Raw genomic sequence first — 17,092 nt, 5'->3', positions numbered from 1 at the left:
ATATTATTGACGATGTCCCTCCCCCTCACGAGGACCCACCCCCACCACCACCACTGTGTCACCAACCTCCTGCTGCCACTTTGACAGACTTATCCGAGCGATTCACTTGCTTTAAGCAGCAGTGCTTCGAGCGATTCGACATCATCGACACCACTCTCCGACAGATTTGTCACCACCTCTATATTTCTTCTCTAGTGCCACCGGCTCACAATCTTATGATGAGGACCTTTGAGTCCCTTTATTTTATTTTTATTTTCTCTTATTTATTTTTGAAGGCTTATGTTTTATATTTTTAAACCATGTTTATCTTTATGAGTATTATTTAATTATCCCTTAATTTTCTTCCACAGTGGTGTTTATTTTCTTACTAGTACCTCAAAATCATACATTTTATTCGGGTTTCTCTACAATTCTTGCTCTCGCTACTCCAAGGATCTCATCCAAATATTCAAGGCAGTTTCGCTTATCTCCTTCTCTTCTGATATTATGCTTATATTGTTATTAACTATCTTTGCACATTGAGAACAATGTACTCTTAAGTATGGGGAGGTTATATATGTGATTATCAGAAAATCTCTGAATTTTTATCTCGTTCATTAAATAAATTTCTCATATCATTATTAGAGTAAATTCTGATTGATCTATGATTTTTATTGATATGTTTTGAATTAAACCATAGGTGATTGTGCATTAATTGTTTAAACTTTAAGACATTAGGGAATCAAGCAGGATGAGTTGACTTTTGAGAAATAAAATTGCTAGGTTGTTTCCCTGAATTGAGGTATTATCTTGAAGTTTTGAGTTTACAGGATTGACATCAAATACCCATAATTTCTGTGAGATTTTGAGCCTTTTAGAGCATATATCCTTCGTGCTCACTAATTTTATTAATTATGAGTGTGTCAACATTGATTTGTTATTCTAGAACTTGCATCGATTATACATGTCGAGACCACACCATTGATTTGATATACTAAAATGATAAAGGCACTTAGGTTTTAACCCAATTTTTCCCCCATAAAAAGCCTACCTACACAATTGACCCTTAGTGAACCCCCTTGATCTTAACAAACTATTTTTTTAATTTACCCTAAAATTTAGCCCTTTGATCATACTTTTTGATTCGTTGAGAATTTTTCCCATTTTATTGACTCCCTTTTTGTCGAGATTTGAATTGGTTAATTGCCTAACTATGTTCTTTCATTCGAATCGTATAATTCTCTCTTATATAAATATTTTTTTTATTCTTATTAAAAGAAAAAAAAGAAAAAAAATATACAAAAAAAAAGAAAAAAAATATACATACATACATACGTACATACATACATATATACATATTGGTAGTAATTCCTTGTTTTTGAGCTTAAGGTTTTAATTCCATATTTTGAGAAGAAGCTCATGTTTATTGATGTTAGTTATTTTTCCAGTTAGGTAATTTATCAAGTTAATCTCGATTCTAACCGTTTATTTTTCAGCCTTTATCCACACCTTAACCCAAAGCCTCGCTACAACCCTTCAAAGACCTTTTGATTTGTATATCATCTCATTTATAGTGGTGGAGATATGATTTTTATGCAAGCCTATGATAATAACTTTTCATGTTTGACTAATGAGTGCTTAATCATTGAACCTTAAACACATTGAGTGATTTGAGTCAACCTTTAGTGAGGATGTCAATCAATGTCAATTTGGAATTAAAGATAATTACTAAGACAAAAGGGATGCCTATAATTTTATGATTGAAATGCTCAACTTTGACTATTTAAAACTTTAATGTTCTTTTAGTTAAATTTTCAATGTATGACTGCTTGTGGATTATTTTGAATATTAATGAGAATTATAAGTTGAGAAGAATTTATTTTGATTGTAAGTTGAGGGTTTTGCTTGAGGACAAGCAAATGCTTAAGTGTGGGGATATTTGATAAACTGTAAGTTATACATATTTTTACCCCATGCCTGGCATACTTATGAATGATTTTTTACTTGGTTTTAGTGAATTTGATGCTCCTAATCCTTTGATTTCATGTTTCCATACTCAAGAGAGCTTAGGATAACAAAAAGAGTGAGCAAGGGCCAAAACGGACAAATTAGGCTTAAAACAGTGTTACACACGGCCTAGGTACTTCCACACGGGTAAACCATACGCCCATGTGAAGCATACAGGTAGCCCACACGCCCGTGTGTCATGGCCGTGTCGACATTAATCCAAGTCAGAATTGTACAAGGTTTGAGCACTTGCATACGGGCGTGGCGCACGGCCGTGTCCTTGTCGAGCCCAAGTCTAGTTCTATTCAGAAAAGGCCACTTTGGAGGGTTTGGAAGTATTCTAAAGCCTATATAAATACCCTAGAAGAGGATTAGAGGGGACATACAGAGTTGGAGGTAGAAAATATTGGAGAATAGCCATCAGAATCACCTCAGAGCCAAAATCTACATCAAGACTGAAGATTTCCATCCAATTTCCTAGAAGTTCTTTGGGTTTCTTCATGTTTTGTTGTTTTACAAACTTTGAGATTTTTTCTATTAATATTATGAACTAAACTCCCTAAATACGTAAGGGAGATGAAACCTAAGATGAATCTTATTACTCTTTGATTTATATGATAAATAGTTGTTCTTATTCTTAATTGTGAGTTTTAACCCTTGCTTTAATACTCTAGGATATTAATTTAGGTTCTTGATGTGCTTATTCAGTGGAGCAAAAGTCCCTGTTTAAGAGTAGATCATTCATAATTAAGAGGAGTTGCATGAATCCTAGAGATAGGACGACATAAATCTGCCGGATTAGAGTCAAATCTAATAAAGGATTCCATAGACCGAGTTAATGTGACAATAGGGGCTTTAATTAGAAAGAGATTTCAATTAATCAACCTAGAGTCAGTTGTTTTTAGTTTCGAAAGGGATAATAACATAAATCAGGGTTTTCTGTGAAATAAGTCAAGTGAATAAATCGTCTAAGTCAAAGGTAATAAGTGAAGTCTAGGTAGATTCTTTCTTGGGTATTGTCTTTTCCATTGGTTTTTTCTAAAGTATTTTCCAACTTTCATCTCTGTCGTAATCTTAGTTAAATTAGAAAATTAGTTTAGTTTAAAAACATCCTTTAATTCTTAGGCTATATCATAAAAAGATAGTAATTACTAGTACTTTTAGTCTTCGTGGATACGATATTTTCGGTCTCACCATAACTATACTACGGTTCGATAGTTGCGTTTGTCTTAAGTCAAACTTTTAGTTAGTTTCACGACTATTAGCCTTCTTTACCACATAAAGTCCTTCCCAGTTTGGCATCCATTTCCCTCTGAAATCCTTATGTATGGAAGGATCTTTTTCAGCACTAGATCCCCCTCATGGAATTCTCATAGGCGAACCTTTTTGTCATAAGCTGGCATAATTCATTTTTGATACATCTGACCATGACGGATAGCCCTTAGCCTCTTTTCTTCAATCAAGTTCAACTGATCATATTGAGACTGGATCCATTCTGTTTCATTTAACTTTAGTTTTGAAAAGAACTCGAAGAGAAGGAATCTCGACTTCAGTAGGCAAAACTGCCTCTATTCCGTAAACCAAAGAAAAAGGCATTGCCCCGATGGAGGTCCTGACAAATGTTTGATAAGCATAGAGGGAAAATGGTAACTTCTCATGCCAATCTTTATAAGTCTCAGTTATTTTCCCCACGATCCTCTTAATGTTTTTATTAGCTGCCTCCACTGCCCCATTCATTTTCAGGTGATATGATGACGAGTTGTGGTGGCTGATCTTGAATTGACTGCAGACCTCTGCTATTGTACTATTGTTCAAGTTCAGTGTATTATCAGATATGATTCTCTCAAGCATTCCATATCGAAATATATTTTCCTTCTTCAAGAGTTTACTGACTGCCGACTTTGTAACATTAGCATATAAAGCGGCCTCTACCCATTTGGTGAAGTAAGCGATGAGCACAAAGATGAATCGATGCCAATTGGAAGCCTTTGGTGATATTTGCCCAATAACATCCATGCCCCACATAGAGAAAGGCCATGAAGAAGTCATAACATGCAGACGCGAAGGAGCTATATGAATTTTGTCTCCATAAATTTGGCACTTATGTCATCTCTTGGCGTAATTTATACAATCCCCTTCCATAGTGGACCAATAATACCCGAATCTCATAATTTGTCTCCATAACATGTTGGACTTGTATGGCGACTTCCCTCCACCTTTGAGCATATTGCCTAAAACTTTCATTTTGTTTCTTCTCCATATTCTGCAATGTGATCCTGTCAGGGGTCATATCTGTCACGTGACTATACTACTTCATAAAAGCTTGTGCTAGGTCCTTCCATGAATTGATCTTGGTACGGCTTATTTGGTTGTTCCTTTGGATGTTGCCCCAACCAGACTATCTTGAAAGCAGTGAATCAATAATTGGTCATTATTAACATATCTTATCATCCTCCAACAGAACATTGTAATATGAGCTTCGAGGCAGCTGGTCCCATTATATTTCTCAAACTCTGGAGTTTTAAACTTAGGGGAAAGCACTAGGTCCGAAACCAAGCTCAAATCCTTAGCATTGATTCCACAATGATAATCAGTATTTTTCGTTACTTTGAATTTTTCTTCTAACTATTTACATCAGTCTTCAAGCTATTTTGGGAGCTCCACTCTTACCTTTTCTGTTTCTGCTATATCATCAAGATCAGGGACAACAGGATTAGTTGGGTTATCCCCTGGATTAGAACCTAAGCCTGTTTGGTAGTTCATTAGCACTAAAGCACCAGCCTGAAACTGTTGAGGCCTGATTGTAACTGATGGCCTTAGTGGGTAGACCTCGGGTTGTGTCTGAACATTTGTCAGGGTAAAACTCAGGGGTAGAGAGGATCCTCATTATCATCTCCGACATTGACCATAGGCATTGACCATAATTTTTAATTAATTAGGATCCTTTTGTGAAATTTAATGCATATGATGTAATGAAAATGCATGGGATGAATGTAAGAAAAAAAGAAGAAGGCGTCGACTTTGATTCAATTCCATTTAGAATAACTTTACTAGAAAACAAAATTCTTTACATACAATAGATTACATATATGGCTTTGCCCTAATGCTCAAGGTTTTAACTTTCCTAAGAAGCCAAGCTAGCTTTCGGCCCCAGTCTGATTCTAATTCATATTTCATACTTAGCATTTCAGCCTGAACTGCTAAGGTCTGTAAATGATTAGCCACCTCTCGTATCTGAGCCACGGTTTTGCCCATAATATAACCTCTGTCCCTAACTTGATCTTAAGAACAGTGGAGTTGCTCTTTTCAACGCTCATCATTTGCTTCAAGGAGTTCAACCCGGAGTTCACAGTTTTGTAATGCAGTCTTGAGTTTTTCTATCTTTCTTTTCAGCTCTTCAATCTTGGTTAAACTCGCCTTCAGCTCCATTGCAGAGTTGTGACTACGATATTGATAAAGTGATTTTTCTAGTTCTGCTATTCAGCTCCATTGCAGAGTTATGACTACGATACTAATGAAGTGATTTTTCTAGTTCTGTTATTCTAGCCTTCAATTCGGTTTTTTCACTCTGGCTTTCTAACAAACTATTTTCTAGGGCCTCTTTTTGAATCTGAGTATGTTGGAATTTTCTCTCCCATCAATCAGCTCTAGTATTTTCTTCTTGAATCTCTTGTCGCCATTGCTCTGACATTTTCCCCAATCTGACAGTTCTCATCGATAAACATAACTTTTTATAATCCATTTTCAAGCTATCCAAATCTTCTTCTGCCTTACTCTTTCCCTTTCTCAATTTCTCGACCTCTAGTTTTTGAAAATCGACATCTAATCTTAAATGCATTTTTTCCTTCTCTAGTTGTTCTATTTTCTATCCTAGCTCTGAATTCCTCTTTTTGGAATCCTACTTTATGATCTCTAGCTCGGAGGGGACTACTTGCAAGTATTCTTCCATAGATCGAGTTCCTTCTTGTCTCGGCCCGAGAATATTGTCATTGATTCTTCTACTCCACTACCCATTATATTCGGGGGTCGTCATCGAACCTACAACAAATCTTTTCATTCTGCGGGTCTAGTTCCAAGCGTTAGACATTTCTCAGACTTTCTTCTTGTAGTTATCACTCTTATATGAAAACTCGAACTAAACTAGCCTCTATGTTGCTGGTATGAATTGTCTTGATCTGTAGTGTCTTAATACGAGCAAAGGAGCATATCCGACAGCTCCCCAAATCCCAAGCAGAGGGAAGTAGCCACATCGATATAGAATCTCATCGAGAACCATCCAATGGGCTCTTCACTCGACGTCCTCTTCTTGGAGCTTTTAGAGGATCGCTATCCATTTTTCCTCCGATATGTCATCTCGCCTTAGTGTATCCATTATTTCTTTTAATGGAGAGTATTTCTCAGAGAATACTTGATAAGAAACTTTGTCTATTTTCTAGAAAATGCTGTGGAACCAAGGTAGCAATAGTTGCACACATCCAATGAATCTTCCTTCGCCTACCCTCCTGCATGCATTCAAAGATCTGAATGTTTAGGCCAAAATTGCGGGAACAGGCATGACCCACTTATCAAGTCAATCAAACAAATCAGAAACCGCCTCATCTACGTGCCCTAGTGCTTTAGGGAAAACCATTAGCCTGTAAATACTCAAAGCAAAAACATCAACCCTTTTCTTCATATCTAGGTGAGCCAAAATCAGATTTCGTAAACTTTTCTAAGGAATACATTTGCTTTCTCTTTTTTTCTTGATTCGAGCCGTGACCTATTGTTCACTCATTCTCATGATAATCATTAACTTCTTTACGAAGGTCGATACATTAACGACTCTAGAATAGGCCTTATCAATTTGAATCTTTGGATAACGAAGCAAGGCTGTATATTCCCCCACAGTAGGCACCAAATCCACCTTCCCAAAGGTAAAACAGCTGTAAGCAAGTTTCCAAAATTGAGCCAAGGCCCGAAACAAGTGTTTGTCCACCTTAATGTCGACAGTAGAATAGTTGCTCGATCTCATCATCCCAATGGACCCATATCTCTTTCATTTCCTGGAAATCATTTTGTGTCACACTGATACGAGTGAAGTATCATAATTCTGATGTATACCCCTCTGCCAAACTATCACCTTTCTCTAATTGCATTTTCTCTAACCATATTCGGATAGCCGCATTATAATCTACTTTATTAAGAAATTCGTTCTCCATAGCAAGCTCTCTATTTGGTAACCGAATGTGAATCAACACCTTTTTATAATGAAAATTCCATGCAACAACAAAATAAAGCAAAACAAGTCAGTATACAAATGGTAAAATTTGAAGTAAGCAAGAAATAACAAAGCGCCTATTCAGGTAACCACTAATGGTTCGGTGCGGCATTCGGGTAATCGCTAATGGTTCGGTGCGGCTTTACCTAGGGTGGGTTCTTCTGGCTCAATATATGTGGTTCGGTTCTAAAGAAAAAGTACCTGAACCGGTAAATTCCTCGATCCTGACCCATTATAGGGTCATATGACTGAGTTTAGTTTAGGGGAATACATTTCCCTATGGCTATACGGAGATGAAAATCTCACGAAGACATAGGTACGGATGTATCCCAAAAGCGATCCACTATCCTATACGGAGGTGAAGACCTCACAAAGGACTAGCTTCTCACTCCCACTTAAAAGGGTAAGATCTAACAGTCATACAATGCAATATGCGGAAATAAACCAAAAGACACCGACCAATTAAAGCAAATATGAACAAAGTGATGAAAATTTATAACAAAGTCAGATGAAATGCAACGAAAGGATCATAAATTTAAAATCAAATCATCAATTTTTGACCAATAAGACAAGAGTTAATCAAATTGTGGCTTGCCTTTCTTATTTTAATCCCCAGCGGAGTCGCCAAGCTGTCAAAGCCATTTTTTTTAAATCAACCTTTTTATTTTAAAAATGAAAATGAAGTCGCCACCAATCCTTTTTTATGAGGTGTGATCGAGTCACCTTGTGATTGATCATTTTAATAAAATGTTTTGATTTACTAAAGCAACAATTTTGGTCTACGAGATTCGAGAAAACAGGTTCGGGAGTCGGTTACGTACGAGGAAGGATTAGTACCCTTGTAACGCCCAAAATTGGTCCCTAATTGATTAATTAATGTCTTAACATAGAAAGTCGAAAACTCAAAAAGAATTTAAAATACGATCACTTTTTTATTAAAATACTTGAATAAATTGAAACGAGCATTAAAGGCCCTCTCATCTCGAGATAACAAAATGTCACATTTCGTAAGTTAGGACACGACATTTGAACCCTCAAAAATAAGCTTGCCTTTAAATTATTTTATTTTAAAATTCATACTTTGATTTTTAAAAGGATATTCGGTTGCTTAGATTCAACGAGGAAAATCGAAACCCCGTAAGTTAGGGCACGACCTTCTCGAGTTTCTAAACGCGGAGTATTTCCTTTATTTTTATTTAAAATTTATAGATTTTAAAAATTAAAAGGATATTTGGCTATTTAGGTTCAACGAGAAAATCAAAACCCCGTAAGTTAGAGTACGTTTTCTCGAATCTTCCAAAACCGGACATTACTTGTTTTTTAAAAATTTTCCTTTTTTATGAATTTGGGTGAAAGTTAGTTAAATGTTAAAAATGATATACGTAGATGATAAAATATTATAGTGATGTAAGTACAAAGATGAATATAATGTTTAATAATCGGGTCGCGATAAATAAATAAATAAGGCAACAAAACGAAAAAAACATGATTAGAATAATAGCAAAAATGACATGGAGTTATTACAGCTAATAATGAAATAACAAGTACACAAAATAAAATCAAATAAAAATGACAATAAATAGCAAGTGTACAAATAAAAACAATTTTAATTTTTAAGTGTAAAAAATGAAGTGATAAAAATGAATAAATAAATAAAAAGTTTGTAAAAGTTGAATTTTTTTTTAAAAAAAAGTTAATTGGAATTAAGGCATGGTTAAAGGGGGTAAATTATAAATAATAAAAGGTTAAAACAAAGCCAAGGATTAAACTGAGACGTGTAAAAGAGGAGCGGGGATTAAATGGGAAAATATCCCATAACCCAATTAAACGCTTCATCTTCGGCAAATTAAAGGACTAAAATGCATAAAAAGATAAAATAAAGGGGAAAATAAAAAATATTAAAAAAGGGCGAAATTGCATAATAGTGGAAATGCGAAATGGTCGAAACAGATATTAGCCCATTTTCCAGCAAGGCACGCGGATCTCATTGGTATCTGGGTCGGGTCCTGGGTTGATTGAAACGAAATCGTTCAAACATGGATTATTTTGAAAACAAAATGTAATTAAGAGACCAAATAAAAAGGTAGAGCAGGACCGAATTGAAACCAGGTGCAAAAGCTGAGGGACCCAAAGAATAAATATCCCCTCCTAGCGAAAACGCACGGATCTTGGAGGTTCCTAGATCAGATCTCGAGTCAGCCCCAAAACGACGTCGTTTTGGAGCCTTTCAGAACACCTTGAAACGACGTCGTTTAGCGCCGGTTATATAAGTAAAAATTTCAGCAAAAAAAATCATTTTAAAGCCCATTTAAAAAAAAACTTCTTCTCTCTTATATTCTCCCATTTAAAGCCCATTTAAAAAAATCATTTAAAAAAAAACTTCTTCTCTCTTATATTCTCTCTAACCCCTCTTATGTCCAGCCGAGGTCTGGCCGAACTCCGGTTACAGGGCCATCGCTCATCTGCGCCGTACACGATGGCCAGAGTTTAAACAAAAAGAGGGCCTTTTCAACTTTTTGACTCCCTAAACTCCGATCTGCGGTTGGTTTCTTTAGAAGATGGACTAAAAGTTGCCAAAAAAAGAAAAAGAAAACTCTTCGATTTTTAGAGTTCTAAAAAACTTTTCTATATAAAAAGGAGGTCACTTTTCCCCAGCGGTGACGACCTCAGTTGCTAGGGGAGTTGGAGGATCGACCACCAAGTAAGACTTGTCTCCATTCTCCTCTTTTTTTTAAAAAAAAATATCTAAATGATAGTTTCGAAAGAACAAAGAAAAAAATAAAATAAAATAAACGTAACTAATAAGTAAATGGTACCTTTGAAATTTCAATTCTGTGTTTCGAATTTGATTTGTTTATGTGTGTGTGTAAAAATACAAAAATGTTTGTGGCTTTTTATAGCCGAATAAATACAACCATTTTCTTTTTTTGCTTTTCGTTCTTTTGTGCTGCTATTTTCTGTTGTTGTTGTCTTCTGTCCATGCAGGTACGGAGGCCATAGGCTAGCTAGGCATACGGCAGTTGACGTGGAGGGGCTGCGGTGGCACACCTAGCTAGGGTTTCCCATTTCTGCTGTTATGCTAAAAGTAGTTTAGGTTCTGGACCATTGGGCCCTTTCAGGTTAATTTTGTTTTGGGCCATTAGAAATTTGAGCTGTAATTTTGGATTGTTTTAATTATTATTGAGATCTGTATGGGCCCGGGCAAATTTTCCTGTTACATTAATTAAACAAAATAAAGTGCTAACTCTCTTATGAGTTAGCTACACAGGCTTCCCAATTTATTAGCATTTGAGGCTTGCTAAAATACCAACCAATTATAATACAAATTCCCACCAAAGTAACCTATGAACCAAGACTACAAATTTCCTAATAGAGTCTTGGATAAATAAGATATTTCAATTTCTTTTAAATCATCTGGTCTAATCTCCATAAAATAAAAGATCTGATTTGTATGATCTAATTCACTCCAATCTTTTAAGATCTTTTTCTCCATAAGACCATCTTTTTAGATGGACCAACACACTTCCACAAAATTAATTTAATTTTAATATAATTCTTTTAATTAAAAAAGATTGCCAACAACAAATATAACAAATTATGATGTCTAAACAGTTATCTAAAGCCATATTAGATCCAACACATATTTTTTCAACCATCTACCTAATAAGTGTTCCATAATCTCACATGTATCAAATAAATAAGCTTCAGTAAAAATATGAAGTAAGCAAATAAATGTAATATAATTTGTTTAATATTAAGCGAATAAATGTGATATAATTTGTTTAATATAATATTTTTCTGGATTCATCTTAAAAGTTATTCTGATGCTTTACTAACCTTTTTTAATCGATAAGATTCCTGTCCCTCCAAATTTGTCATTCAATATCCCACTAAAATTGTGAGAACGATGACAAACATATATGTTTATATCAATAATAGGAGGAATATATATACATAGAGAGAGAGAGAGAAGATAAAGATTGTAATGAGGTACGTGGAGCTTAGTAAATAATTATAATAATATAAGAAAAGACACATCAACATTCGGAACAAGGAAAAGGAAAAAGGAGATAAAAAAGTTGGATGCGAAGGTAGTAGTGGCGGAGCTAGAATTTTAATTTTGGGAGGCTAAGTTAAAATTAGAAGTGCTATGTAACAGTTGATATAAACATATAAACAGTTAAGCTAAAATTAGAAGTGTTATGTAACAGCCGATATAAACATATAAACAATCTATCCAAAAGAAGCAGTATTCCAACAATTAAGACGAAATAGCTATCATTTGACTCGGTTAACTTTTTTTTCCGTTTTCACAGGAAGGCTCACTGCTTCTTAAGCTATCATTTGACATAATTTTAAATAAAGTGACCAAGGTTTTCTTCCTCCCCTTCACTTTGACCGAAACTTACTATAACATTATCTAACTATTTTTGTTTCATTTTTACACTTCTAACAAGTTAGAAACCGTCTCCTAATCATTTTCCATCCAAAAACATACACATTTCACTTAATTTTATAAGCTTCCAAGTTCCATTAATATCCTTTAATGACAAATTTTAATATACTTGATAAAACAAAAAACTATTGGTAAATATATGTAAAAAAAGTTTCAAATATTCAAAATTTTTGAAAAGTTTGAAGAAAAGCATACCTTATACTTCAAATTTGGAGGAAAAATGATAAAAGAAATTTTTTTCTTCTTTACATGCTAAGAAACAATATGAAGAAGTAAGATGATAAAAGTCTCTTCATCTTTTCTATTCTTTCTATATATATTATTATATTACTTATCAAAAATAATTAGGTTCAGTAAACTATTAAGTAAAATTTAATTTATTATTATTTAACAAAAATATCATTCAAAAGTCATCATGAATAATTTAGTTTCTTCAAGAAGATTTTCTCTATCTTTGTCAAGAATAAATTTTTTAATATTATTTTTAATCCTATAAAAATATTGGTGGGGCCTACTTATATTTTTAGGAAGGCTATAACATATATATACAAAGGGGAAAAATACAAAAAATTTAAACCTTTGGAGGGCCTACTTATATTTTTGGGAGGGCCATAGTGTTAATTTACAAAGGACTAATTGAAAAAAATTAAATTTTGCCCCTGGATCTCAACGTGGCTCCGCCACTGAATGTAGTATACTAGTTTCATGCACATCACTTTGTTCTTATGGACAATACATGTATGCATGCGTGCATGCGTGATCTGAGCTAGTATATAAATAGGTGTGTATTGCAATAGTTGAAACATAACACAACCAAACCAAACTATAGCAAAGCAAAACACATACGAAGCTACCATGGCTAATTGTCAAATGAAAAAAGCTCAAAAATACACAATGGGCAAGCTTTGGAACTCTACCAGCGAAACTGTAACCCTGAGTGGCAAGAAAGTTTGGCACGGCTCTCATGATGCGGATTTCCCGGAAACCATTGAAGATGGAGATGTGGGTGAGTTTACGCATGATGCAGTGACTGAACAGAATGATGTTCCAGGTTCCGTGGTTGGTCTTGTGTACAAGCTACATGATGGAACGAGGTGGATTGTTGCTTGGAGCAACCCTCAAGGTGAAGACAGCAAGGTATATATTGCATTCAATTCAATCTTAACTATTAATCAAAGTGGGTATATATACATCGATATAATCAAATAGTCTATGATTAACTGTATGCTTGTTGCAGGTCTATACTAATATCCACAAAGAACCTATTCGTTAGGAGCAAATCAAAACCGATCTTGACACAAGAGGAAGCTCAAAATCTAAAGTTAGAAAGTTCGGGTACGTTTCATCAATAGAAATTGATCCCAAGAAACGTTCGCCGACACTGAAGGCATCATTTGAGTCAGAGGCATAACTGGGTTTTGCTTGCTGATCAAATCGTGGTGGTAATGAAGGCTATCTAAAATAAATAATAATGTGCTTCCCGCTGGGTGCATTGCCTGTACCACTACTATACTAAATATGATACTCAGTAGTAGATGTATGAGTGTCCTCGTGTTAAGGCCTTCGCAATATTATGTCACTGCCATGCATTTGCATGGCTTACTGTTTCTATAATATTATTATGGAAAAATAAAAGGCCCTTTATTAGCTTATTATTTCCCTTAATTTGTTTTCGCCAGCTACTGCATCTACCCATATTCAAAACTAATTTTTTTAATTGCGCCAACAATATACATATGGGTCTAAGATAATGATTAGGATAAAAGCATTCAGACTATATATTTTTAAAAAACATGAGTTGAATTTTATACTTAAATGTGATCTAAAAATATCTCTAATTTTTTATTAATAAAAAATAATTTTAATTGAAAGATAAAAGAAAACTTCAATTTACTTAATTTAAAAGGGTATTATACTTCTAATATATAAGAATTTAAGGCTTACTAAAATAAAAATAAATTAAAAACAAGATGTTAAGAAAAATAGTTTCACAAAAAATACTTTAAAAATGTCCTCATAAAATCTAAAATAAATCAATGATCTCCAAAATAAACCTTCAAATCAATCAAGCTAGTCTCCACAAAACAAGGGATCTAATTGGCTTGATTCGGAGTCGTTCAGTCTTCAAAGGTTTGTTACTCCACAAGATGAATTTTAAAATATGTCCCAACACACATCCACAAAATCATCTAAGTTGTTGTCCAACTAATTTCGTTGAAAAGATTGCTAACTCCAAAAATGACATGTTGTTTGTTGTAATGTCTGACTATAGTGGCTAATTCCAATGCCAATTCGACAACCACTTAAAATAACTTTTCTCAACAAAAAAAAATCTATCGAATTTGAACAAGCATTTTATATTTAGAGCACAAATCCATCTTCACAACGTAACTTTTAATCCATCTTGGTTTGCTTAAATCACATCAAATTGAGGTAGAATGGATAAAACTCTTATCCACCATCCTCAAAACTCAAGGTCTATCTGGTGTCTCATGTCAGTATGCTTAAACCTTTCCATGAGGATTAGGAGGATCCAAATCGAGGCAATCCTGAAAAAGCACCAATGTGAGAAAGGTTTCCTATGATCGTGATGTTGAGTGCATCATGGTAGACCGAGTAATCCAATGGAAGTACTACAGGCCAAGGCAAGAGTACCTTTTTTGATGGAAGGGACTTCCTGATGGTGAGGCTAGTTGGGAACCTGTCGAAGCTTTATGGAAGTTCCAAGAGAAGATAGACCAGTTCCATTCCAAGGATGTGACGAGGGAATCGTGAGAACAAGTGGGGGAGAATGTCATGAGCAGTGGACATACACCCGTGTGGCCGGCCGCGTGGCTCACACGGCTAGGAGACACGCCCGTGTCTTAGGCCATGTAGGCATTCAACGTGAAGCACACGGCCGTGTCCTAGCCTATGTCCAAACCCATCTAACTCTCTGACTTGGTTCACACGTCCAACCACACACCCTTGTACTAGGCCGTGTATAAGGTGCAAGGGTTACACGGCCAAGCCACACGCCCGTGTGCTAGGCTGTGTGCAAAAACCTAGGCATTTTGTTTTGAAATTTTAAAGTACAGGGGACACACGGCCAGACCACACGCCTATGTGCCAGGCTATATGTTACACACGCCCGTGTCTCTACCCGTGTGGATGAAAATTGGACATTTTATGGCCCCTTTTCTCACCCATTCTTGACTTCAACCTACACACACCAATTTCATACTCACATATCACAATGATACCATCTATTCAAGCCAAAAATTAAACTTTATATCTAACATATCATCACATATATTCAATATCTAAACTTACCAAGTTATTCATATATTTATATTTGTATATTTAACTAAATTTCTAACTACAACCATACCTCAATATGCCTTTTGATTAACTATCAATAAATCATTTTAAACACACCTTATGCATAATTAATCCATACATATATAAGTTGACTAAAAACATAAACAAGGCGTAACTCATAACATTTACACAAACCAACTTTACTTAAAACCATTTGAATCCCTATACATACCATATAAACCATAGTTTGTATAGCAAAATCTATCGAAGCAAGTTGGATAGTGTGATCCGATTTGCTGATCTGATCTCCTGGCTTCTCAAAAGTCTACAATGAACATTAAACAATACATGTAAGCTTAAAGAAGCTTAGTAAGTTAGTTGGCTTTAAACATAAATCTTACCGAACATACTATAATAAATTATTCAAATAAATCATTCAATATACAGTTCCTGCCAAACACAATTTCAATTGATGAATTCACTTATTTCATATCATTATTAATAATAACTTTAAATTTTCAATCATCAATTCCAAATGTCACTTACCAGCTTTTTTCAAATCGGAAAACGTCTTACGGATATGATTACATCGTATACGAAAGCCCGAAGGCTGCAAAAAGCACATAAGTGCTAAACGGAAACCCGTAAGGGTTGAACAGAAGCTCATAAGAGCTGAACGGAAACCCATAAGGGTTAAATAAAACCTCAAAAAAGTTAAACGGAAACCATTAGGGTTAAACTGAAACTCATATGAGTTGATTAAAGCTCATGAGAGCTAAACGGAAAGTAAACACGAGAGTTCGCAATAAATGCTGAACCTCGTTTCACTTGGGAAATCTACCGTCAATTCTTCCTTTCAACTGAATAATTGTACTCAATTTTGTGTTCCCTTCGCCTCGAACATTTGATTCAATTTCATAACTTTAATAATAATTTTATTTTCAGCCAATATTATGAATAAATACAAAATATCATTCATAAATTAACATATAATATTAAAATTTAACCATACGAACTTACCTGGGTTAAGTTGTAAATTTGTAGTAGTTCAAGGACTACTATGTTAATTTCCCTTTTTCTCATTGATCTACGGGCTTTTGATCTAAAATATAAAACTATTCATGTATTAGCATATATTTCAGCTTCAATTCATTTTACAATTAATACCCCTTAATTTTTGAAATTACACAATTGCCCTAACTTTTACAATTTTTACAACTTAGTCCCTTACTAACTAGTCTACCAAATGAGCTAATTTTTCCAAATTGACAATTTATCTAAGTATTCTAGGCTATCTTACAACTTTGATACATAAAAATTTAATAGCAAACCCTAATTCTTTAATTCTTCACAATTTAGTCCTAAAATCAATTTCTATTAAAATCACTTGATAAAATCATCATATAATAAAATTAAAGCTCTAAATCCATGTTAATTCATCACAAACATCCAATACTCATCAATGGAAACTTTCAAAATTACCCATAAAATCAAAAAACTAATGAAATAGATAGTTAGACCTAATTGTAAAAGTCTTAAAAACACAAAAATTATAAGAAGAAGACAATAATTAAACTTACATGAAGCTAAAATAGACGACCAGCTTTTTAAGGGTTCTTCAATGGTGTTTTTAGGCTGAAGATTGATGAAGAAAATGTCTAGAAACTTTTAGATTTTCAATTTGATATTTAAATTTCATTTATTTCCAATTTTGCCTTTTAATCACTTGATTTCATTATTTTTTTCACAGTCATGCCACCCTAGCCTTTTAATGAATGTCTAATTGCCTTTTTGGTTCTCCCTTATTTACAATTTAAGCTATTGAATCACTATTCCTTTAATTAGCAAGTTTTGCACTTTTTCAATCTAGTCCTTTTTATTTAATTAACTATCGAAACGTTAAAATTTTCTAACGAAACTTTAATACTAACTTAATAACACTCCACAAATATTTATAAAAATATTCACGACTTGGTTTATGAAATGGAGGTCTCGTTACCTCATTTTTCAAAACCACTTAATAATTTCTTCTAAAGCATAAGTTACTATTTCAAAAGTCTTCCTAAAATCATATTTAATTCATAAGTACTAAA

General features: G+C 34.2%; 1 pseudogene; it reads left to right on the top strand.

The window, feature by feature from the left end:
* The first annotated feature begins 12,518 nt into the window (after positions 1–12,518).
* LOC107961179 (uncharacterized) lies at positions 12,519–13,255 on the top strand (annotated as a pseudogene).
* Positions 13,256–17,092: the final 3,837 nt, after the last annotated feature.

Source organism: Gossypium hirsutum, chromosome A05, assembly GCF_007990345.1.
Source record: "Gossypium hirsutum isolate 1008001.06 chromosome A05, Gossypium_hirsutum_v2.1, whole genome shotgun sequence".
Taxonomy (NCBI): domain Eukaryota; kingdom Viridiplantae; phylum Streptophyta; class Magnoliopsida; order Malvales; family Malvaceae; genus Gossypium; species Gossypium hirsutum.
This window is presented reverse-complemented; position numbering and strand designations above follow the sequence as displayed.